The sequence below is a fragment of the Nicotiana attenuata genome, chromosome 11 (genome assembly GCF_001879085.1).
Source record: "Nicotiana attenuata strain UT chromosome 11, NIATTr2, whole genome shotgun sequence".
NCBI classification, from domain to species: Eukaryota; Viridiplantae; Streptophyta; class Magnoliopsida; order Solanales; family Solanaceae; genus Nicotiana; species Nicotiana attenuata.
Genome location: NC_031999.1, coordinates 51944797 through 51972009, shown reverse-complemented (window position 1 = coordinate 51972009; position 27213 = coordinate 51944797). Strand labels below are relative to the sequence as shown.

Below are 27213 nucleotides of genomic sequence, written 5' to 3'. Positions count from 1 at the left end.
ATTATGCCATCCTTTTCTTCACAAACAGAACCGGCGCACCCCACGGTGACACACTAGGCCGAATGAACCCCTTATCTAGGAGTTCCTGAAGCTGCTCCGTCAAATCTTTCAACTCTGATAGTGCCATACGATATGGCGGAATGGAAGTGGGCTGAGTGCCCGGCAGTAGGTCAATACTAAAATCAATATCCCTGTCCCGCGGCATGCCTGGCAGGTCTGCAGGAAATACATCAGGAAAAACCCTCACAACTGGAACAGATTCAATACTAGGAGTCTCAGCTCCAACATCCCGCACAAAAGATAGATATGACAGACAACCCTTCCCAACCATACACTAGGCTTCCAAGAAAGAAATCACTCTACTAGGAACATAATCAATCAGACCACGTCACTCAATCCTCGGTACACCCGGCATAGCCAAAGTGACTGTCTTAGCATGACAGTCCAGAATAGCATGACACAGAGATAGCCAAACCATGCCCAAAATAACATCAAAGTCCAGCATGCTCAATAGCAATAGATCAACTCGGGTCTCCAGACCCCCAATAATCATAACACATGACCGGTACACACGATCCACAACAACTGTATCGTCCACCGGGGTAGACACGTGAATAGGTAAGGAAAGAGACTCCCGGGGTATACCCAAATAACAAGCAAAATATGAAGACACATCTGAATAGGTGGAACCGGGATCAAATAATACAGAGGCATCTCTGTGGAAGACTGAAACAATACCTGTAATGACAGCATCTGAAGCAATGGCATCTGCCCTGCCTGGAATAGCATAGAAATGAGCCTGGCCACCACCTGATTGACCTCCCCCTCTAGGGCGACCCCTGGCTGCCTGACCTCCACCCCTAGTTGGCTGGGCGGGTGGTGAAGTAAGCGAAGTAGAAGTCGAGGGCTGACCACTCTACTGGTACTGACCATTATAAAGTCGAGGACACTGCCTCTTCATACGCCCAAACTCTCTGCACTCATAACAACAACCCGGTGCTGGAGGTAGGGACTGAAAGGAACCCCTGGCACTAGAATGAACAGTAGAAGGACCTGCCACGGAAGAACCCTGGACTGATAGGGCGCGAGATGAACTCTGAGCTGGGAGAGCGCAGAGTGATGACTGGCCCTACTGAGACCCCTAATAACCACGACCTGAAGATGCCCCACGATACTCTGGACAGGCCGACTGAGTAGGCCTGAAAGAACGACCTCTACCATGCTGGAACTGGCCCCTCGAAGGAGCACCACTGAAACTGCCAGAACCTTGAGGCCTCTTGGCTTCCCTCTCCTCTCTATCCTGCCGGTGAGCCGTCTCAATCTCACGAGCGATATAAACCACCTCCTCAAATTAAACACCCAAAACTCTCTCTATAGTCATCAAGATACGGAGATGGCAGTTAAGGCCATCAACAAATCTCCTGATCCGCTCACGATCGAGCGGAACCATCTAGACGGAATGACGAGCCAACTCAGAATACCTCGCCTCATACTGTGACACAGTCATATCTCCCTACCTCAGCCACTCAAACTGCCTACGCAGCTTCTCCCTGCGGGACTGGGGTACATACTTCTCCAAAAAGAGAGTGGAGAACTCCTGCCAAGTAAGGGGTGCTGCACCAACCGACCTACGCCTCCCACCAAGTGAAGGCAGCCCCAGTAAACTGAAAGGTGGTAAATACCACACCACTAGTCTAAAAAATCCCTACTTTACGGAGCATTCGCTGACACTTGTCAAGAAAACCTTGGGCATCATCACCCTCAGCACCACTGAATGACGGAGGTTGCAGTCTACCAAACCTCTCAAGACGGCGCTGCTCATCATCTGGCATAAGTGGTACTACAAACTCCTAAGCTGGTGCAACCGGCTGAGCTGGAGGTGCCCCCGGTATTTGCAATCCCTGTACTATCTGCTCAGGTGCACAAACAGCAGGGGTCTGATTGCCTCCCCGGCCTATGAAGTAGCTACTGCTGTGGTGGCTGTAACTGCCTGAGCCAGGCCAGTGCTAACTGTTAAGATCTGCGCCAAGGTCTCCTGTAGACTCGGAATCACGATGGGCACTACTGGTGCTTGGACTGGTACTACTGCTGGAGCCTGATCCGGAGCTGGGGCAACTGGTGGATCAACAGGTGTTGCCCTCACTTCTCTGCCTCTGCCACGTCCAGGACCGCGTCCACGGCCCCTGGTGGCCTCAGTGGGTGGCACTGGTGGTCGTCCACCTTGTCCGATAGCGCGAGTCCTCGCCATCTGCGAGAGAATAGAATAACAGAAGTTTAGTTCTCGGATCAACAAAGTCGCACGACAAGAATTTCAAGAATATGAAGTTTTCCTAAAGGTTCTGCAGCCTCTAGAGGATAAATACAGACGTCTCTGTACCGATCCGCGAGACTCTACTAAACCGGCTCATGACTCGCGAGACCTATGTAACCTAGGCTCTGATACCAACTTGTCACGACCCCAACCCCGATCGTAATGGCACCCAACACAATGCTAGGCAAGCCCGACCAATTAACGCTCACAACCCCACTTTATTAGAATTCATTACCAATTAACAGAGTTTAGATACCAATTCAGCATAAACAGAAGTCTGAAACAGTAGATAAAATGTGCAGAAACACTACAAAAAAACAGTCAAATTGCAGCAGTTAATTAGCGGCGGTCGCTGGCAACTGCCGCAAATTGTATCAAATTGTGGGACTTTATGTATAACTGACGCAATTAATTGTAATTTGGGGATCTCCTAATACACTAAAAGCAAAAGAGCGCCAAGCTTTAATTTTTCCCACTATATTTTTATTTTCCCTCATTTTTTTTTTCCGCCAAAACCTAAACCTTTTGCGCGTCTCTCTCACTCTCTCTCTACAGTCTCCGCAAATTGTATCAAACATTTTTTTCTCCGCTAAGCGATTGACTCTCTCTCTCTCTCTCTCTCTCTCTCTCTCTCTCACCAAAGTGGACTGTGAATCGATGCCTTCTCACCAAATTACCAGTGTTCTTCAGTTCTAGTGTGGATTTTTGGCTAGAAAATCCACGGTGTTCTTTAGTTCCTTTGCAATTTGTCTTTCATCTTCTCCAATTTCGATTTTGTGTAACCAGGTATTTGTATTTTGTCTTTCAGTTTATTTTTGTGTTGTTTTGGGTATTCTCTGTTGGATTTGAGGTTTCTCTATTTATTTGGAGTTTTTTTGTTGATTTGGGGTTTCTATGTTGATTATATGCAATTTATTAGCTTGATTTCTCAATAAACCTAGAATTTTCTGGCATGCAATCTGCTTTATTGCCTCAATTGTACTTTAAGAACACATTACTACTTTGTCGCTTCTTTCATGTTCTGTCGTTGTGTTTTTCAGTAAAATAAATTGATTTGCCGCTGTATTTTTCAGTTTTGGTTAGCTTTTTCTCCATTATTTCTTTAATTACTGCACTGGTATGCCTAATTTTTGCTTAGAGAAGACAACAGAATAACACATGTTGCACTAAGAGCTCCAATGATACCTTTGTTTACCATCAGCATAACCTCAAAAAAATTTAGCAAAGTACCTTTTTCGATTTGCTTGAATATGATTTTAGGTGGTTCCATAGCAGCTAATAAATCTAATGGTTGAGATTGAATAACATGTTTAATCAAAATAGCTCGTCCCCTAATTAATAGAAGCTTTCCTTGCCAGCCTGTTTGGCACTCCTATTTTAAGGAAAAGTAAAAGTGAACTTCATGGTTATCAAAAAAGTAATGTCAACCTCAAAGTCAGAACTGAGTTTCAGTGATCAATCAAAAAAAGAGCAAATGCAAATGAGTAAAATTTCCACGATCATGTTCTAAGATTAAAATTCCAATGACACATACAACAATAGGGATCTGAATATATTCAAACTGAGACAAAACGATTAACAGAAAGAAAGAAAGAAAGAAAGAAAGAAAGAAAAACCAGCAAAAGCTTTTTTTGAGTTGCTCAGCATCTTCATAAGGTTCTGGTACTGAAGTTGGAACTTTAAGACTCGCCATTTTCGTTTTCTTGTACTGTAGAGAATTGTGGATGTGTGGTTGAGTTGATGATCTATGACTCAGTCCCTATATATGTACAGAGGCTAAGAATAGTAGAAGCGCGATTTTGGTAGGTGAAAAATTGAAATTGGTAGGAAACTAAAGCGGTTTCGAACAATTTTTGGAATTATAAAAGCCACTGAGATCCACGCCACGATCGTGTTTGATTATTTTACATCCGGTTTTGTCGGAACGTGACTTTTATGACTAGACACTATCATAATACTACTGCCAGCTAGGTAAGCAATTTTCCTATCCATCGTATTAGTGCGCTTATAGTTGTAGAGTATCTTTGTCTAGCTTGATCTGTTGCTTTGTGTGATTGATCACTGGACTGTCATCCTAATATGAAAATTTGTCTCTCTGGCAAAGTTTATGGTAGAAACTGAACATGTTAAAGTAGTCCAAGAGTACCTATCTACATGTTCTTTGATAATATTTGTATTCTGTCCTAGTTGAGTTGCTTCTTGAAAGAAAAAATGATACCAGGAAACTAGAAAATTCAAAGACTTTGCTTGTTGCTGCATTTTTACTTCTGCATACACAAGGAAAACAGAAGGATCAATCTTCTCTACTTTTCCTGCCTAGCGGCCCTTGCCCTGCATTGACATGCCCGGCCCCGTCAAAGTTCTCTTTTATTTTTCTTTTCTTCTTTTCATTGTTATTTATTTAGTTGTAAAATATCTTCCTTTACTATTTATTTTGATATGTATACATCTGGATAATATCACAACTTCTTCTGTTAATTACTTTTGTTGGTTACCTTTACTTTTTGTTGTCTTATAAAGTGTTAAATATGTCTCTAATCTTATAGCTTTGAAAATTTTGTAGGTGATATTGTTTCACACTAATCTATTTTTTCAATGGATAAGTCTTGGATTAGAATGCCGAGGCACACACCAGAATATTTACTTGGTTTGAATTAATTTATAGAGTTTGCATTTAATAATGGAGCTATAAGAGATAGAACAATTTGCGGGGTTCTTTGCTTCTCCTCCTACAACGGTAAATAAACTTGCGATTACTACTATTCTATTACTAATGTTAGTGCACTATTTAGTTAAGCTCGCAAGAGATTAGATCTTTATTTTGTTCTAGACTGAAACATTATTGGAGTAAATTGCCTTGCAATTTCAAGGTGTCCGGAACTTCATTCTAAGTATAAACAACATAAAGTTCAAGCTCCCGAGTCAGTTTAGATATACTTTGTTTTAATGATTAGTTTTTATGCTTGAAATTGAGCTATCACATCCTTTTATGACAGTAAACCACATTTTCTCTAGTTCTGTGCTTATGTGCCTTCCTTTTATCTGGTTTCCTGAGCTAACCTAAACATTCATCAAGATTATTGCTATTCCTGTATTTCACCTTTCTCGATGACAATGCATACATTATGTTGAAGAATATCCTAAAGGCTGTAAAGAAGTATCTTATAGGTTATTGAACTATCAATTTTTTTGTATTTGGATTCATTTACTGTTCCCTCAACCAATTGGTTGCAGCTGTTGTGATGAATATTTTCTCTACACTGAGTAAAAACTGTTTGGTTGCAAATACTGTTTTGGTTGCATATACTGTAAAGAAGTAAAAATTGTTGAATGTTCACTAGTTGCAAATACTGTTTTGGTTGCTAGAGAATGAAACTTCACTCTCCATCATCTTTATACAATTGTTCACGTTTAGTCTCTTTCCTACTTGTTAGGAAACCGACCAACTAAGAAGTGTCCTGTTGAAAGAAATTTCAAATATGTTTTACACAAGCATACATTTCTGTGCTGCTGGCATTCCTAGCTAGGGACATTGTGCATCCATTAGTTGGTTGAACATGTCCAAATAATGTATCTTATCCATATTTCTCAACTCATCGACGACGCAGGGGTCAGGGGTGATGACTAATAGTAAGTGAAATGCACTGTCCACTGGATTCAACCTCACTTGTTTTGCTGCAATGCCCCTGCTGCCTTTATATTTCTCTATAGTCCATGTTGAATCCTGCATGCTTTCGTCCTAAAAAAATCTTGGACATGTACCGCCACAACTATATGCGAGCTTGAGCAGTAAACATGTCGCAAAATGAATGTCCTGCAATCTCGTTCGTTTTGCTTGACAACTGCACTTCTGAAGAAATCATCTGATGTTTTATTTTGTTTGCAGCCTAGAGATGCAGCTAGTGGATCCCTATCACCCATGGGTGCAAGAAGATCATCTGATGGCAGTAATCCAAGTGACAACAATTGAAGTTCTTTGTAATTGAATTAGATAATTAATTATGACAATGTAATTATGTGATTGGAGCGAATGTTAGAATGGCTAGGGTGAATGTTTTATGTTAAAATTTAGTTTGACGCTACTATATGCAGCTAGAAACATTGCTAAATCTGCTTTGAGCATTTTTGTAGTAGCCCCATCATTTATATATGAAAGTAATACTTTTGTGATGCTAAATATGTTGATATTTCTAATAAGTGTTGATATATATTATCCTTTTTGGTTAGATTATGGTGTGGACAGGTTTATTAGTAGATAATATTCAAAGTTCAATATTCGTATAAAATGTAGTAAAATAAATTAATATGTTCAACGAATTGCGTGGGTTCTGACTGCCGGAACTTGTAAAAAAATATATATTTTTTTATAATTTAATAATCAATTTACGGGGGTTAAACTGCCGCAAAATAACTCCTACTAATTAATTGCGGCAGTTGTGGCAGCGGTCGCAGCGGAACTCCAGTAAATTGATTGCGGCGAACTTTTTGGCAGCAGTTTTGTGAACCGCTGCAACAATAAATTGCGGGAGTTCAGAACCGCTGCAATTTGTAAAAATAACCGCCACAATTTGACTGTTTTTTTTGTAGTGAAACCATAACAATATCTCTACAATAGCCCACCTATCCGGTGTCACAAGTCAAGAGCCTCTATTAAAAGATTTCAACAGCCTAATACAGAGATAGTCTAGAATACTGAAAAGTAAAAGATAGAGGGAGAAATCGGGTCTGCGGACGCCATGTAGCTACCTCGATGACTCCGGTGGATGATTATCAGCAAAAAAGCTCCCACTATGCCTCGGGAACACCTGGATCTGCACGCAAGGTGCAGGGAGTAATATGAGTACTCCAACCCAATGAGTAATAATCATAAATAATGGCTGACAGCATGAAATCACGTAAAGGCACTAAGCAGTTCTATATCAAAGCAGTAAAACAACTTAAATAAGCAAGATAATGAAGAAATCAGGTGAAATCTCTTTAAATCAGTAAAACGAGTAGCTTATCAGGTATTTATTAAGTGTAGACCCGCTCCTCGAGCTTACAATTCATTAATTATTAATTATCCTCAGCACTCAATCCATATACTCTTTCACAATAACCGAAATCAAAATGACCGATGCGGCGTGCAGCACGATCCGTACATCGCTGTGGCGCACTGCCCGATCCATATAAGTAGTCGACTGCACTCACTGAGGGTGTGCAAACTCCAGGAGGGGCTCCTACAGCCCAAGCGTTATATTGCTGCGGCGCGCAGCCCGATCCACATATATATTTGTTGTGGCGTGCAGCCCGATCCGTATAAGCATTTTTTGCGGCGTGCAGCCCGATCGATAACATATATAACATCCTCACTATTGGGTTCTCAACCCCTCTCAGTCATTATAATCACAGCCTCTCGGGCACAATAATATAAGGTAGGGATATCACCCCACATATTTCTTTCATTTAGGTTTAGCATTTCAAAAACCGGTTCATATTGTTTTAAACAATTAGAAATATGACTGAGGATATGGTTTTTAGCAAGTAAAGTGAAGAAAATCAGTCAAAATCCCCCAAGGGTTCTACAGGTCGGCACAAGGCCCCAAACCTGGCAACTAGCCCAAATCATACTGATAATAAACAAGCCTCAGTTAAAAACGCGGTAAAATCATCAATCGGGATGGACCAGGTCACAATCCCCAGTTGTACTGGACCCCACGCTCATCATACAACGTGTCTCTCAACTCAGTATAGCACTACGTTGTGCAAATCCGGGGTTTCAAACCCTCGGGACATCATTTACAATCATTACTCACCTCAAACCAGCAAAAGCTCTAGCTCGCTATGCCCTTGCCCCTCAAATCGGCCTCCTCGCGCGTCGAGTCTGACCAAAACCAGAACGAATATGTTACAATAGGCTAAGGGAATAAAATCCAAGCGAAAACAATCGAAAATATCAAAAATCCAGAAATTGGCAAAATTCGAGCCTCGGACCCGCTTCTCAAAACTCGAAAATTTTTACATCAACAGGTTCCTTATCTCGCCACGAGTTCATACATATCGAAAACTCTAAAATCCTACCTCAATGGCCCCTCAAATCCCAATTTCAAATTTCAAAATCCCAAGCCCTAGTTCTTCCCTTTTTTACTAAATTTCCATGAATTTCTAGGTTAATTTCACAATATAATCACATTTTTGGTTCATAAAACTTACCTGTAATCAATCCTCTTCGAATCCCTCTTCAATTTCTCCCAAGGAGCTCTCAAAATACTCAACAATGGTGGAAAAATGACTTAGTCTCGCGGATGAAATGTTTAAAAACCCTTCTACCCAGCTACTGACTTCCTTCTATGCGATCGCGGCCCCAGGCTCGCGTTCGCGAAGGCAAATTTTTCCAAGCCTCGAAAATGGTCTATGCGAACGCAACCAAACGACTGCGAACACGATGATTCAGCTTTCCCTCTTACACAAACGCGACTCAACATATCCGAACGCGAAGAATAAAATCACTGGACCCCCAACTCCTTCTACGCGAATGCAGACATCCTTGTGCGAATGCGGAACACCAGCTTCCAGAACTATGCGAACGCGTGCCCCTGGCTGCGAACGCGAAGAGGAAACTCAGGCCACCCAAATTCCTTCTATGCGATCGCGAGGGACCTCCCGCGATCGCGAAGAGTAAAAATTCTCTGCAATAACTGCTGCATTTTCTGCAATCTCCAAGGCTCAAAACTTCCCGTTAGACCATCCGAAACTCACCCGAGGCCCCCAGGACCTCAATCAAAAGCACCAACGTATCCTAAAACATCATTCAAACTTGTTCCAATCATCAAAACACCTCAAACAACATCAAAACCATCAAATTACATCGAATTCAAGCCTAAGTTCTTCTAAAACTTCCGAAATACGATTTTGATCAAAAACCCAACCAAATCACCTCCGAATGACCTGAAATTTTACACACACATCCCAAACCACATAATGAAGCTACAGCAACTCTCGGAATTCCATTCCAATCATTGGATCAAAATCTTACCTATCAACCGAAAATCGCCAAAATACTAACTTCGCCAATTCAAGCCTAATTCTACATCGGGCCTCCAAAACCACTTTCGATCACACTCCTAAGTCACAAATCATCCCCCGAAGCTAACCGAACCATCGAAAATCACATCCGAGCCCTCTAACAGATATGTCAACATCCGATTGACTTTTCCAAACTAAACCTTCCTTAAAGAGACTAAGTGTCTCATTTCCTACCAAAACTACTCCAAACCAATTCGATCACATAAGACACGGACAATGAAGCATAAAGAAACAGAAATGGGGGAAACGGAGCGGTAACTCATGAGACGACGGGTCGGGTCGTCACCGTTATAGATTTAGTGATACTTTTATTGTTTGATTTAATGATATTAGTGTAAGAAGTTCTAGCAATTCATAACGCTATAAAATATATTTTTACATCCTATAGTGTTTGCAGCCTAACAATCTTAAATACTCATTTATGTCCTAAACAAAAGTAGCTAGTAGTAGTTTGCTTGCTAAACTAACATGAATTTATTCTTTGAACAGATCAAGAAGTCATGAAGAATCATCTTTGAGATAGTGTAAAGCGAGTTGAAGTTGAAAGAACAAGTGGAAGTACAAGAAGAACTAACTTTATTTTTCTAGCGGTTGTTTACAGATGTTGCCATTTGTACATCTGACAATTTCATTTTTATTTTCTCTCAGGAAAAAATAATAATATCACACAATTTGGATATGTATACTTTTTGTAATGTAACTCTTTAGTTCTTTGTTATTAAATAATGATGTTTTATATGAACATTGACTATTTTGTACATTTTTATAAGTCTATATATATATATATATATATATGAAAACGACCGAAGTAGCCGCCGTCGTTGAAACTTTTTACGATCGAAATGACAAATAGCAAAGGGAAATGGCAGTCACTAGAAGGAGATATAAAGACCGGATTTCTTGTTGTCACTAAAGGGGTTTTAACGACTGGAGTAGGATCCGGTCGTGGACTTTTAATGACGGCGCTTTTAACGATTGATGACGACCGTATTTTTCCGGTCGTAATTGACTAATAAAGACCGAATTTGGACTTTTAACGACCGAATTTCCCTTCATGAAAGGCCCATTTTCTTGTAGTGGATTCAGCTTTCTCATGTGGCTTCTTCTGACCAGTTGGCCGATGTTCTCACTAAACCCCTTCCAGGTGCAGTTCACCATGATCTCTTGTTCAAGTTGAAGGTGGTCTCCCCCTCCAACTTGAGGGGGGGGGGGTGTTGAGCTAATGGAGTATTTGGATAATAAGCCGAAGAATAAATAGTTAGTCATTTGCATTGTATTAGCCGACAAGAGGGGTTGCTCTGATGGTAAGAAACCCCCACTTCCAACCAAGAGGTTGCGAGTTCGAGTCTCCCCAAGAGCAAGGTGGGAAGTTCTTGGAGGGAAGGATGTCGAGGGTCTATTGGAAACAGCCTCTCTGCCCTAGGGTAGGGGTAAGGTCTGCGTACACACTACCCTCCTCAGACCCCACTAAGTGGGATTATACTGGGTTGTTGTTATTGTTGTTGCATTGTATTAGCCATTTTATATTGTGTCTTTTATTTAATTTGTCAAGTTGGCTATTTGAGCCATTTTAGTAGTTAGGCTAATTTTGTAAAGAGCTAAAGGCCCAGATACAAATACCGGGAGAACAGATCTTGTAAGTCGGTTGGTTCATTTTGTTGTTGTACAGATAATGAAGATACCCGATTTCTCTCTCTAAAACCCTAAGCAAAATTCCACATTTCTCACTCAAATCACAATATTTTCAATCACTTCCTCTCTTTTTTTCATCTTGCTTTGATATGAATATTAAAGTTCATGAATCATGCATTTAGTAGCGATTTCCGTAAGTTTACAGCCTTAGGACTGATCAAGTAGCAGTTTAGTCAAAAAGCACTGGTATTTTTCACCATTTTTATCAGTTCTTGCACTGCTTGTGTATGGATGAATATTATAAATATACAAATATTCAGTTGTCGTATACAGAAGAGCATGAGAGTGTAGAGTTGTATGGACACTAAGGTTAGCAGTTTATGTCTCTCTGTATGAGTGTTTTTGATCTTTTTGCTTTTCAGCCGCTATCTTTAATGCATTGCTATTCACGGAACTGATCATTTCTAGGGAAAACAGCTCAACACCACTTCTCCACTTTTCTTTTGATTTCTGTTTTACCCAGATAGTCATTTCAAACTTTCAGAAATCTAACCCCAAAAATCCAACTTTTTATGCAAATCTTTATCCTTAACCACTCATATATAATTGTTCTTTGCTTTATTTGCTTGCAGATTTTGCCAACAATGAAAGTGTACACCAGAAAATCCAAAAAGCCAAGCTAGTAAGCAGAGGCGGATCCCTCTCTCTGTATATACGCTTTTTCTCTCTCTAAATAGGTGCACCACTTCAGGCATGGAGGTGGGTTTTTATCAGAAAAGCAGTATCTGAAAGTTTCCTTTTTTTCTGTTATGCTACTCTTCGGTATGTTTATGCATATGTTAATATAATATTTTAAGTGATCATAGTGTATATAATAACCTCGTGTAGATTGTAGAGTATAGTTTGTGACATTTTTGAAGAAGAAGAGAGAGAGAGAGTACGTGCATATATATTGTACTACTCTGAAAGAATTGATAATGGTGGCAGTGGGTGTTTATCCTTTGTAATACAGCTTTATTTATATTATATGTACAGGAATCGGATTACCTGAAACAGAAAAAGCAAAGCAGTGTTGCCGCAGACAACCAACCTCTTCTGCCCACATCTGATCTCTGTACCCTAAAACGCAGTGGTACTCACTCACTCTCTTTCTGTAGTAGTTGTACTGTATTTTAACCTCATAAGAATTTCTTAAACCCCATTTCGGCATTTGTCTTTGTGTAGTACTATCTATATATACATCGAAAGAATTACGCTTTTAATCACTTGGCACAGCAACCCAACTAAAAATGGCCCATGTTTGCAGCCTTTACCCGGTTTGGCCCAGGTTGTATACATCTTGAAATAAAGTTTTCAATCTTTAGCCCATTATTAAAGACATACTTCTAGGGTTTTTTTCTTTTCTTCTTTCTTCTTTCCCAGCATACTCAATCTCTCTTCACTCGCCTCTCTCTTCTTTCTCCATAAAAATTACAAAATTTTCTTGTACTCGCTCGTGATAATTCTCCCATTCTATGTCAATTATATTTCGATTTTTGAGTTAATTGACAAACAAAAGGTTAAGGAACCACAATAAAATTTGGCATATCAGTTCAAAAACTATCATATCTGGCCTAAAACTATTAGATCTTACCTAAAAGAGCATCTCCGGCGACCTCATCTCATATTTTCTTATTTCTCTTAGTTTTTGTTTCGTCATTTGCTACTGGTGAAGCCCAGATTTGAATGCCATAACCTCGTCGGAAAAATTCAACACCAACAACCACTGAAAACTATAATATGGTGATGGACAGAAGGTGTTTTCTGGTGTAAACTTGTATAGGTAGTGTTTATACAAACTTATATAATATTGTATAAATATGTATAAGTATGTATATATGCGTACAATTTTGTATAAATTAGATATATTTTTAATGTATAAGTGTGTATATACATTGTACGTGTATAGCAGGCATCCATGGATGTTTGACACTTTCTTCTTTTCTTCGTCTTTGTCTTATTTTTCTGATATACATTATTAGAGATTGTATATATATAAGTTTATACAAAGTAATACATTATTATACATGTAATACACATGTGTAGTTAAATCCAAAATTAAAATTTTATATGTTCAATCTATGTATAGATCGACTTTTCTTGTTGATTTATTTGCAAAATCATGAACGTGCAATAATTTTTTCAATTTTTATTTTATATTTATGCTATTTGGAAGTTGGAAAAGAAGAAAACTTAAGGTTTCCAAGTTGCATTATATATGAATTTGAAATTTTTGTAGCTGGAATAAGAATATATACAAACTTGGGGAAGAAGAATAAAAAATCACTGAATTTTCGTGCTTGAAGATCTGCAGAATAAAAAACGAAAGAATGAAATGCTTATTTTTCAAACGCTGGCCTATTGTTAATGGGCTATAGATTTGCAAAGTTGTAACTGGATTATTCTGCTGCAATGTATGTAGGTGAACTGTATTTTTGTGTAATTCTCCCATATATATCTAATCAGTAAGCTTTTGGGTTTTCAAAAGTAGCGTGATACGCGCATAATTGGACTGGACAGAATATTAATCTTATCAAATTATGATTTAATAAATCATATTATTTTAATAAATATTATTATTATTCATTATTTAATGCAGAGTACATAAATATAACAGGAGTTATACATTTGGTTTATAATTCCACTTGTCTTAAAGTTGCAAGTAGTTTATTCAATTGGCTTCTTCTGTAATGACTTCGTCACATAAAGCATGCACGCTATATTTTTTTCCGACTAATTTTCGTTTTGTTTTGTATGTGCAGAACCCGATACTAGTGCAAGTTCATCCCAACAATTAGAGTGGTTAACTATGATTGCATGGAACGTTAATGCTAAATGTTCAAAAAGTGATGAGGACAAAAAAAACGTTCAAAAAGTGATCAGGACAAAAACACATCTGCCCAAAAGAAGAGATCTGGAAAACATAATGAAGAAAGCGAGGAAGAAAGTGATGAGGAGCAACACACATCTGCCCAAAAGAAGAAGAGGTCTAAACATAGTGAAGAAAAGAAGAAGAGGTCTAAACATAGTGAAGAAAGAGAGCAAGAAAGAAAGGACAAAAGTTTAGCGATAAGAAATGTGTTGTTCCAATTTTCTCCACATATAATTATTCTACAAGAGACAAGTGAGACTCAAGCATGGGACAACATAAGATTTGAAGTTATGTCCCTAAGTGAAGGCGCCGGTATAGTTTTGTTGTGGGATAACAATATCTCAAATCAAGGGCGGCTCCCTAAAATTGGTGGCCTAAAGCCAAATTTTAATAAGAGGCCTTATACTTACACACAATATGCAAAAAAATTAATCTTGCCAATTTTTTCATACTTGTTGTTTATAGCATATATTCTTAAATAACATAAAGTCTTTAACTTCACATAGTAATATTATTATTTATATTAGAAAAGGAAAATTTAAATAAATGAGATATTAGACATATATTTGCAATATGTCACCTTTGATATTTTTGTAAAAAATATATTTACTAATATGAAGATTTAAGTATTATAATTCAAAGTTTCAAAAATATTTTAGTGTTTAAGAGTAGACACCTTTCTTCTTCTTCTTTTAATAATTTTTTGTACTTTTATATTTTTTCTACAAGCATTAATATTGTCTAATTTGAAATAAAATTATAAAATTCATTATTAAAATTTTTGGGGGACCTAAATCAAGGCTTTACTTGTGATGACCCGGCCGGTCGTCTTAAGAATTTACGCCCCGATCCCCTATTAACTGCTTTCTCCAAGTCTATTTCTACTAAATTGAATTGCCAGGATGTTCGGTTTTGAGTTTCGGAGAGTTTTGGGACACTTAGTCCCTAAATGAGAGCTTAAGTGTTGGAAAGTTGTCAGTAGTCAAAACAGTATGAAGACTGCCTCGAAATGGAAATCTGATGGTTTCTTTAGCTCCGTTAGGTGATTTCGGTGTTGGGAGCGTGTTCTTAATGTATTTTGAAAGTCCGTAGCTAATTTAGGCTTGAAATGCCGAAATTTAAATTTTTGAAGTTTCTGGTCTGATAGTGAGATTTTGATCCGGGGATCAGAATGGAATTCCGAAAGTTGCAGTAGCTCCGTCATATCATTTGGCATGTGTGTGCAAAATTTCAGGTCATTCAGACGTGTTTTGATTAGGTTTTTGATCGAAAGTGTATTTTTATGAAATTTGAAGTTCTTAGGCTCAAATCCTTGATTAATTCGGGTTTCCGACGTTGTTTTACGTGGTTTAAGGACTGGTACAAGTTTGAATGATGTATGGGATATGTCCGTAGGTTTGGTTGAGGTCCCGGGGGTCTTGGGTGTGTTTCGGATGCTCAACGGGTCATTTTCTCCTATTTTTGAAATGTTGTTGCTGCTTCTGGTATCCCTCTATCTCGTTCGCGAGCTGCCTTTCGCGTTCGCGAAGGCTTATTTTGACCATCTGGAAATTCCTCTTCGCATTTGCATAACCCCTCCCATGTTCGCAAAGCCCCGCTTACTTACCCATCGCGTTCGCGTACCTACGCTAGTCCGCTCTACGCGTTCGCATAGAGCAGCTTCTGGACCCCGCATGCTTCCGCAATCGCGAAGCACACCTGGGCATCCTTCATTTTTTCTTCTCCGCGAACGCGAGGGAACCTCCGCGTTCGCGATTCATAAAATGTCTGGACAGTTAAAAATATTTCAAAACCGAAAGTTAGCCATTTTTGTCAAAACACAAGCTTGGGAGCTCGGATTTGGGAGAAAATTCGAGGGATTTTCGAGGGCAACGATTGGGTAACGATTATCTACTCTCTTATGCTTAAAATCCACTAATCTAATCATTAATTCCTCTTTAATTTCGGATTTTTGAATGAAAAATGGGTAAAACTTCATATGTAGAATTATTGAGTTTTGAGTGGGTGTTTGACCCCCGATTTGAGAGATTTTTATATGGTTAGAATCGTGAGAGTACGAGGGTTCTGCAATGTAAAATTAACCCGATTCCGAGACATTGGCTTGAGGGTCATTTTGGTCATTTTACCTAATTTCACGCATTAGCTTTGAATTAAGTAGTAGAATCAGTTGCTTGAGATGTTATTTATGGTATGAAATTGAATTGAATTGATTTGGGCCAATTGGAGTTGGATACTCGTGGGAAAGGCGTGGTTTCTAGTTGATTTTGAGTCGGTTCGAGGTAAGTGGCTTGTCTAACCTTGTGTGGGGGATCTTTCCTCTTAGGATATGATATTTGGTAATTGACTGCCTTGTACGTGAGGTGACGAGCGCGTACATGAGCTAATTGTTGAAAATCTAGTTTTTACTTAAGATATTGAGACTGAGTTTCTTTCGTATTTGCTTTATTCTACTTGTAATTAAAGCCTACGTTAGTTTAGAAAAGCCTGCTTAGTTAATTTAAACTGCCTATTTGCTTAAGTTGCCTTGATTGTACTACGTGAAGCATGTTAGGCTAGCACTACCTGTTGCTTGTATTTTTGTACTTCCTTTCTTAATATCCTCTGGTTGTGGTTGCGCATTTACATTGGGACTACGGATGTGAGATTCTGGTAGCTCCCCCTTGTTTGTTTACTTTGGGACTACGGGTTAGATTCCCGGTAGATCCCCCTGCATTTTTACTTTGGGACTACGGGTTAGATTCCCGGTAGATCCCCCCCCCCCCTACACATTGATAGTTGGACTACGTGACGGTATCCCGGGAGACCCTTCGGATATACTCATATGATGGACTACGGGACGATATCTCGGGAGCTCCTCAGTCAGTTAATGAAATGGACTACAGGATGGTATCTTGGGAGATCCTCGTTGTTGGTACTGATATTGAGTTGTGTTGCTCTGTGATACCTTATTCTCTATGTGTCATTTGTTGCTTTGTATAACCTGTCTTACTTCATAGTTGTATTCATTATTTCTATTTATTTCATACTGTTACAAGACTTATTATTATATTTTATCTCAGTAGGGCCCTGACCTTCCTCGTCACTACCCAACCGAGGTTAGGCTTGGCACTTACTAAGTACGGTTGTGGTGTACTCATGCCCTTTCTGCGCATGTTTTTCATGTGCAGATCCAGGTACATCCACCCAGGCATACTATCCCCGAGGCTGAGAGATCTAGCAGAGACTTCGAGGTACATCTGCCGCGTCCGCATACCAGGAGTCTCTATCTTATTCCAGCTTTAGTAGATAGCTTTCCTTTCTTTCAGTTGTTTAGACATTCTGGAGTTAGAGCAGCGTATTATATTTTTATTAGCCTGTGTTTTCCCGTGAGTTTCCGGGTTTTGGGATGTTGTTATAGGCTTCTGTGATGTTGGGTTTTTCTATGCCAATCGGCACGTATATATAGTTTTCTCTTAGCTGCTTAAATTTTTAAGTTATTTATTTCCGCAAGTTGTTTTGTTCCGCATTGTTAGTCTTACCTAGTCGTAAGGACTAGGTGTCGTCACGACATATTCACGGAGGGCGAACTAGGGTCGTGACAAGTTGGTATCAGAGCTCTAGGTTCGTAGGAGTCACGGAACACAGGCCTTTTTATTAGAGTCTCGTTGATCGGTACGGAGATATCTGTACTTACCTACGAGAGGCTATGTAACTATTTAGGAAAAATCTTCACTTCATTTGATTTCCTTGTCGTGCGATATTTTTGATATCAAAATTCTAAACTTCTGTCTTCTATTCTCTCACAAATGGTGAGGACACATGCTATTCAGGATGACTAGGCACCCGCGCCCCCTACTGTAGCCGTCAAAGGCTGGGGCCGGGGTAGAGGCCGTGGACGCACACGTGGTGAAGCTAAGGCACTTGCGCGAGCTGCCGCTGTACAGATCCAGCCAGAGTTCAGACACCTGCCACGCCTACAGTTACTATTACTCCAGCCCTTGAGGAGACTTTGGCACAATTTATGAGCATGTACACCATGTTGGCTCAAGCAGGGTTGCTTCCCCTTGTTGCAGCCCGGACTCCTGCCGCCCGCACTCCCGCTGCCCGCACTCCTAAGCAGAGAGTGCATGTGGAGCAGGTCCCAGAGATCATTTCTGTAGCGCCTGCAGTGCCAGTTCAGTCTGAGGATGGATCAGCTGCTTCAAAGGACGAGCAGCGGAGACTTGAGAGGTTCAAGAAGTATGATCCTCCGATATTCAGTAGATTAGCATCAGACGATGCCTTGGGATTTCTGGAGTAGTGCCACCGTATTCTTCGTACTATGGGTATAGCAGAGTCCAGCGGGGTTTCCTTTACTGCTTTTCAGCTTCGGGGAGCCGCCTATGATTGGTAGTGCACTTATGAGATAGACAGTCCAGCCGAGGCAGCTTCACTGACCTGGACCCATTTCTCAGATATGTTCATGAAAGAGTTTGTCCCTCAGAGTCTCAGGGACACATGGCGCGCAGAGTTCAAGCAGTTGCGCTAGGGTGCTATGACTGTTTCGGAGTATGCTATCCGTTATACTAGATTGGCCAGGCATGCACTGGCCTTAGTTGCTACAGTCTGTGAGAGAGTTTGTCGGTTTATTGAGGGTCTTATTCCACCCATCAGATCTAGCATGGCTCGAGAGTTGGAGATGGACATTCCTTATCAGCAGGTAGTGAGCATTGCTAGGAGCATAGAGGGTATGTTCGCCACGGAGCGAGAGGAGAGAGAGGCCAAGAGGTCTCGAGAGTCCGGCCACTATTCTGGTGCTCGTACCCCAGCAGCAGGTTGTCATGGTAGGGGTTATATGGGTTGCCCCGTTCATTCAGCTCTTCCAGCAGCCAGTAGTGCTCCAGCTCCTCCTAGACCTTAGGAGCCATACTATGCACCTCCGATTTATAGCGCGCCTCCTGCGTGGGGTGCTTTTAGGGGTCAGTCCAGCAGACCTGTCCCTAGCCAGTCACAGCTGCCACGTCCTCCCAGAGCTTGTTTCGAGTGTGGCGATAAACGCCATATGGTTAGGGACTTCCCAGACTTGGTAGGGGCGCATCTTCACAAGCTGCTCAGCCACAGCGTGCTCCTCAGAGTTCTCAGGCCATGATCACAGCTCCAGCTACTACCCCATCTGCCCAGCCAGCTAGGGGCGGAGTTCGGGGAGGTAGAGGTCGCCCTCGAGGAGGAGGCCAGGCTAGATATTATGCTATTCATGCTCGTACCAAGGTTGTTGCCTCCGATTATGTCATTACAGGTATTATACTAGTTAATCACAGAGAGGCATCGGTTCTATTCGATCCAGGCTCTACTTATTCTTATGTGTATTCTTATTTTGCTCCGCATTTGGGTGTACCCCGAGATTCCTTGAGTTCTCCTGTATATGTTTCTACTCATGTGGGGGATTCTCTTGTTGTGGACCGCGTTTATCGATCATGTTTGGTTACTATTCGTGGTTTTGAGACTAGAGCAGATTTATTTTTACTCAACATGGTGGATTTTGACATTATCTTGGGCATGGAGTGGTTGTCGCCCCATTATGCTATTCTTGATTGTCACGCCAAGACCGTGACGCTGGCTATGCCAGGTATTCCGCGTGTTGAGTGGAGTGGTACTTTAGATCACACTCCCAGTAGAGTTATCTCTTTTCTTAAAGCTCAGCGTATGGTTGAGAAGGGGTGTGCCGCATATTTAGCCTATGTGAGAGATGTCAGTGTTGATACCCCTTCTGTTAATTCAGTCCCAGTGGTACGGGATTTTCTCGATGTGTTTCCAGCTGATCTTTCGAGCATGCCGCCCGATAGAGACATTGATTTTGGCATTGATTTGTTGCCGAGCACTCAGCCCATTTCCATTCCTCCATACCGTATGGCCCCTCCTGAGTTGAAGGAGTTGAAGGATCAGTTACACGAATTGCTTGATAAGGGTTTTATTTGACCCAGTGTCTCACCTTGGGGTTCTTCTATCTTGTTTGTGAAGAAAAATGATGGTTCTATGCGTATGTGCATCGATTATCGCCAGTTGACCAAGGTTACAGTGAAGAATCGTTATCCTTTGCCTCGTATTGATGATCTATTTGACCAGCTTCAGGGCGCACATGTGTTTTCTAAGATTGATTTGCGCTCAGGTTACCATCAGTTGAAGATTCGGGAGCCAGATATCCCGAAGATTGCCTTCGGGGCTCGGTATGGTCATTACGGGTTACCTTGTTATGTCATTTAGGCTGACCAATGCCCCAGTAGCTTTTATGCATTTGATGCACAGTGTGTTCAGGCCATATCTCAACTCGTTCGTCATTGTTTTCATAGATGATATTCTTGTATACTCCCAGAGTCGGGAAGATCATGAGCAGCACCCGAGGATAGTGCTTCAGACCCTGAGAGAGAAGAAGTTATATGCAAAGTTCTCCAAATGTGGGTTCTGGTTGAATTCTGTGGCATTCTTAGGCCACGTGGTATCGAGTGAGGGCATTTGGGTGGATCCAAAGAAGGTAGAGGCAGTGCAGAGTTGGCCTAGACCCTCCTCAGCTACAGAGATTCGCAGTTTCCTAGGCTTGGCGGGTTACTACCGTCGTTTTGTGGAGGGGTTTTCATCGATTGCAGCCCCTATGACCATATTGACCTAGAAGGGTGCTCCATTTCAGTGGACATAGGAGTGTGAGGCGAGCTTTCAGAAGCTCAAGACAACTTTGACTACAGCCCCAATTTTGATATTGCCTACTGGTTCGGGGTCTTATACAGTTTATTGTGATGCCTCACGGGTTGGCCTTGGAGCGGTGTTGATGCAGGACGGTAGGGTGATTGCCTACGCATCCAGACAGTTGAAGATACATGAGAAGAATTACCCTATCCAAGACCTTGAGTTAGCTGCTATTGTTCATGCCTTGAAGATCTGGCGTCATTATTTGTACGGCGTGCCTTGTGAGATTTATACTGACCATCGGAGTTTGCAGCACTTGTTCAAGCAAAAGGATCTAAATTTGCGCCAGAGGAGGTGGTTAGAGTTGCTGAAAGATTATGATATTACTATTCTGTATCACCCCGGGCAAGGCCAATGTGGTGGCTGATGCCTTGACTCGCCGGGCGGAGAGTTCGGGGAGTTTGGCATATTTACCAGCTTCAGAGAGGCCTATGGTGATGGATGTTCAGGCCTTAGCCAGTCAGTTTGTGAGATTGGATCTTTCGGAGCCCAGTCGGGTCCTAGCTTGTGTGGTTTCTGTTCTTCCTTATTCGACCGTACCAGGGAGCGGCAGTATGATTACCCTCATTTACTTGTCCTCAAGGACAAGGTTCAGCACGGCGATGCCAGAGATGTGACCATTGGAGATGACGGGGTATTGAGGATGCAGGGCCGTGTTTGTGTGCCCAATGTTGATAGGCGATGAGAGTTGATTTTAGCAGAGGCCCATAGTTCGCGGTATTCCATCCATCCGAGTGCCGCGAAGATGTATCAGGATTTGAGGCAGCACTATTGGTGGAGGCAGATGAAGAAGGATATAGTTGGATATGTAGCCAGATGCCTCAACTGTCAGCAGGTGAAGTATGAGCACCAGAGACCGGGTGGGTTGCTTCAACAGATAGAGATTCCCGAGTGGAAATGGGAGAGGATCACCATGGATTTTGTAGTTGGTCTCCCTCGGACTTCAAAGAAGTTCGATGCCATTTGGGTGGTTGTGAATCGGCTGACCAAGTCTGCTCATTTTATTCCTATGTGTACTACTTATTCATCGGAGCGGTTGGCGAAGATTTATATCCCGAAGATCGTTCGTCTTCATGGTATTCTAGTTTCTATTATTTTAGACAGAGGTACTCAGTTTGCATCACGGTTCTGGAGGGCAGATCAGTAGGAGTTGGGTACCCGGGTGGAGTTGAGCACAGCATTTCACCCCCAAACGGACGGACAGTCCGAGCACACTATTCAGATTCTTGAGGATATGCTCCGTGCGTGTGTGATTTAGTTTGGAGGGTCTTGGGATCAGTTCTTGCCATTGGCGGAGTTTGCTTACAACAACAGTTATCAGTCCAGCATTCAGATGGCGCCGTATGCGGCTTTATATGGTAGGAGGTGCAGATCTCCGGTGGGTTGGTTTGAGCCGGGTGAGGCTAGACTATTGGGTACAGATTTGGTTTAGGATGCATTGGAGAAGGTTAAGGTGATTTAGGATAGACTCCGTGCAGCCCAGTCCAGATAGAAGAGTTACGCAGATCGGAAGGTTCGTGATATTTCCTATATGGTTGGTGAGCGGGTTCTGCTTCGGGTTTCGCCTATGAAAGGCGTCATAAGGTTTGGGAAGAAAGGGAAGTTGAGTCCGAGGTTTATTGGCCCTTTTGAGATTTTGAGGCGAGTTAGGGAGGTGGCTCATAAGCTTGCCTTACCTCCCAGTTTGGCCGGGGTTCATCCGGTATTTCATGTTTCGATGCTCAAGAGGTATCACGGGGACCCGTCGCAGGTGTTGGATTTCAGTTCAGTCCAGTTGGACAAGGATCTATCCTATGTTGAGGAGCCAGTGGCTATATTGGACAGGCAGGTCAAGAAGTTGAGGTCAAAGAACAATGCTTCAGTAAAGTTTCAGTGGCGGGGTCAGTCGGCCGAGGAGGCGACCTGGCAGACCGAGCTGGATATGCGCAGCAGTTACCCTCATCGTTTCCCTACTTCAGGTATGTCTTTATGCTCGTTCGATTACGAACGAATGTTTAAGTGTAGGAGAATGTGATGACCCGGTCAGTCGTCTTAAGAATTTACGCCCTGATCCCATATTAACAGCTTTCCCCAAGTTTATTTCTGCAAAATTGAATTGTCGGGATGTTCGGTTTTGAGTTTCGGAGAGTTTTGGGACACTTAGTCCCTAAATGAGAAAGTTGTCCGTAGTCAGAACAGTGTGAAGAGGGCGTCGGAATGGAAATCTGATGGTTCCGTTAGCTTCGTTAGGTGATTTCGGGGTTGGGAGCGTGTTCGCGTACCTACGCTAGTCCGCTCTTCACGTTCGCGAACGCTTTCACGCGTTCGCGTAGAGCAACTTCTGGACCACAATATTTTCCTTCAACGCGTTCGGGTTCATGCTTCCGCGATCGCGAAGCACACCTAGGCATAGTTCATTATTTCTTCTCCACAAAGGAGAGGGAACGTCCACGTTCGCGATGCATAAAATGCCTGGACAGTTAAAAAAATTTCAAAACCGAGGGTTAGCCATTTTTGTCAAAACACAAGCTTGGGAGCTCGGATTTGGGAGAAAATTTGAAGGATTTTCGAGGGCAATGATTGGGTAACGATTCTCTACTCTCTTATGCTTAAAACCCACTAATATAATCATGAATTCCTCCTTAATTTCGGATTTTTGAATGAAAAATGGGTAAACCTTCATAGGCCGAATTATTGAGTTTTGAGTGGGTGTTTGACCTCCGATTTGAGAGATTTTTATATGGTTAGACTCGTGAGAGTACGAAGGTTCTGAAAATGTAAAATTTATCCGATTCCGAGACGTTGGCCTGAGGGGCATTTTGGTCATTTTGCCTAATTTCGCGCCTTAGCTTTGAATTAAATAGTACAATCAGTTTCTTGATATGTTATTTACGGTATGTAATTTAATTGAATACATTTGGGCCAATTGGAGTCGGATACTCGTGGAAAAGGCGTGGTTTCTAGTTGATTTTGAGCCGGATCGAGGTAAGTGACTTGTCTAACCTTGTGTGGGGGATCTTTCCCCTTAAGATATGATATTTGGTAATTGGATGCCTTGTACGTGAAGTGACGAGCGCGTACTTGAGCTAATTGTTGAAAATCCAGTTTTTACTTAAGATATGGAGACTGAGTTTCTTTCGTATTTGCTTTATTCTTCTTGTAATTATAGCCTGTGTTAGTTTTGAAAAGCCTGCTTAGTTGATTTAAACTACCTATTTGCTTAAGTTGCCTTGATTGTACTACGTGAAGCATGTTAGGCTAGCACTACCTGTTGCTTGTATTTTTTGTACTTCATTTCTGAATATCCTCTGGTTGTGGTTGCGCATTTACATTCGAACTACGGATGTGGGATTCTGGTAGCTCCCCCTTGTTTGTTTACTTTGGGACTACAGGTTAGATTCCCGGTAGATCCCCCTGCATTTTTACTTTGGGACTACGGGTTGGATTCCCGGTAGATCCTCTCTTGCACATTGATAGTTGGACTACGGGACGGTATCCCGGGAGATCCTTCGGATATACTCATATGATGGACTACGGGACGGTATCCCGGGAGCTCCTCGGTCAGTTGATGAAATGGACTACAGGACGGTATCCTGGGAGATCCTCGTTGTTGGTACTGATATTGAGCTGTTTTACTCTGTGATACCTTATTCTATGTGTTATTTGTTGCTTTGTATAACCTGTCTTACTTCATAGTTGTATTCATTATTTCTATTTATTTCATACTGTTGCAAGACTTATTATTATATTCTATCTCAGTAGGGCTCTGACCTTCCTCGTCACTACCCAACCGAGGTTAGGCTTGGCACTTACTGAGTACCGCTGTGTTGGACTCATGCCCTTTATGCGCATGTTTTTCATGTGCAGATCCAGGTACCTCCATCCAGGCGTACTATCCCCGAGGCGGAGAGATCTAGCAATGACTTCGAGGTACATCTGCCGCGTCCGCAGACCAGGAGTCTCTATCTTATTCCAGTTTTAGTAGATAGCTTTCCTTTCTTTCAGTTGTTTAGACATTCTGGAGTTAGAGCAGTGTATTACATTCTATTAGCCTGTGTTTTCCTGTGAGTTTCCGGGTTTTGGGATGTTGTTATAGACTTCCGTGATGTTGGGTTTTTGTATGCCAATCGGCACTTATATACAGTTTTCTCTTAGCTGCTTAAATTTTTAAGTTATTTACTTTCGCAAGTTGTTTTGTTCTGCATTTTTAGGCTTACCTAGTCGTAGGGACTAGGTGTCATCCCGACATGTTCACGGAGGGCGAACTGGGGTCGTGACATTACTAGTCTCCTACTAGAGCCACTTATCCGCCACTGACATTCTCAATAAAATTTATAGAGTCTCACTTAAAATAAGGAAACAATGACAAGAGCATTAAAGACAGTGAGTTTGTCTTTTAGTTACTAAATGTGAATGAAGCTGGTTGAACAGTACGTTTATAGTGGGGCAATAGTCTGTAAATAATTGTTGATTGTCAATGAGGGGCGGCTCAACAAAACCGGTGGCCTAAACTAAAATATATTAAAAAGACCATGAAACGTCTTTTATAAAATCCATATAGTATTGAGACGCAAAAAAAAAACCTACATGACTTTGATATAGTGGTGAGAGCACAACTCATGATGTATGAGTTAGGCGTGTGTCATATGGTATTGAATTCTTCCCTTAAGTGAAAATGGTAAAGGGTGAGCCCATTATTCATCATGTTTTGAACCTTGCGACATTTGCCTCGGGGATTTCTTAGTTAAAAAAAGATGAAAAACAAAAGAACTTGCTTTCTGGTGTGTGGATCAATCAAATGTGACAAAAAGAAATAGTTAATTTAGAGAATTGGAGTTGAAATTAGAAAGTAAAATCGTAAGAACCATCAAAAAAGATTATACATATAGAAAGAAAAATAAAATTGATGAGAAGGTAAATATATTATTTAATTTAGTGAGAAAAATTTATCCAATTAACTCACTCAATCTTACGTCTACCAAATGTTAAAAATTATTAAAATTTGAAATCTTTTATTAATAATTATATAAATATAAATTATGGAGTATATATTATATAACAATATCTTTTAATTTTGGGGGCCTTAATTATTTGGGGGCCTAAGGCAAGGGCTTCACTTCCCTTACCCTAGAGCCGCCCTTGTCTCAAATGTATCGGCCAATGTCTGCAAAGTGGGAGCAAGGAAGATTAATGCCTAAGTGCAACATTTGGTTTAGTCACTAATCCAAGTGCCAAATTCAAATTTTATGACGTGTACGGGGATTCGATATATGGCTTTGAATTTTATGGAGACAATCTAGATTTGCATAAATGCACCGACCCTTGGATACTAATGGGTGATAATAATCTCACCAGTGTTCGAGAAGTTAATTAATTCTTTGGACATAAAGATTATAATTCTTCCTATGTCAAGGCGATTAGACGAGGGTTACCCGCGATCAGTATTAACACTAGAGGAGTGGGTGAGACAAGATTATGTTATTTCCACCTTATCAGTACTAAGCAGTTAGGGATTGTTTGGTACGTGTTTACCCTCAAAATTGGATAACAATTGAATTTATACGCGTTTTTAAGGATATACGTGATCTAACTTGATACAAATTGAGAAATCAGATTAATATTGAAATTAATGATAGAAAAGTAAATGCAAACCACACAAGTTGAACAATCTTGGCCCTAAAGGTTGGTCACCCTCGAGTCAAAAGTGACTTAATCGATATCGGAACAGAATGATAAGATAATAAGAACTAGTAATAACAGTATATTGCTTTGGGATGTGTGTTACAATCTGTCCAATGAATTATCAAACCCCCTTTATAGTGTATGTTATATACATAAAGTATACAAATGTTATCTACCAAATATAAATAGTTTGATAATTTGATAATACCCCAATTTTTTTTGATAATGGGGTGACAGTGAGATTAGAACTCATAATTTCTACTTTGATACTATAATGAACTGTACGATTATCTCATCTAAAAGATTAAGTTGGGAAAGAAAACATATATTAATTAAGTACTTAATTATGTCTTCAATACTTCTTGTATCTCATTCTTTGAAAATTATTTTCCTATGTGACTCACCCTAAACCTATCCTTTGGTGTTTCTTTGTGATGTTAATGTTTTTTTAAATCAATATCTAGTTTATGTAGTCACCTAAATTAACTTTCCTCTGATAATGGGAAAACAGAAGATGGTAATGGAGAACAACGGTGGCTTAAAAATATTCAAACTTTACATAAATTACCCATCAAATTTATTGTTTATTTTTTTTTAGCCGGCATGTATATACACTTATCATACATGTTTGAGGCGTTAGAGTCTTTAGTGTTTGCTCTTCCGTGGTCATTACTTTTCAATTCCGCAGATTCAAGTTGCTACTTTTCTCTTCGGGGTCGTTTTGAAGACAAGTTATGCTGGAATTAGTTATATCGGAATTATAAGTTATCCTGCTATTTGTTTTTTTATTGATTGTTTGGTATGTTGTATTTATCCAGCTTATCTTGGGATTGCTATTCCACCTTTTGGCAAGTATAAGTTATCCCAATACCACTTTTTATCTTGGGATAACTTATACTTGGATTAGTTCCAAACAAGGGATAAGGCGGTCTAAATT

The 27213-nt window shown here is 40.8% G+C and overlaps 1 long non-coding RNA gene across 1 annotated transcript; it reads left to right on the top strand.

Annotated features, from left to right (window-relative positions):
* LOC109235065 lies at window positions 4368-6481 on the top strand. Its single transcript, XR_002069306.1, has 2 exons — window positions 4368-5048; window positions 6198-6481. It is a non-coding gene; the product is annotated as an uncharacterized LOC109235065 (long non-coding RNA).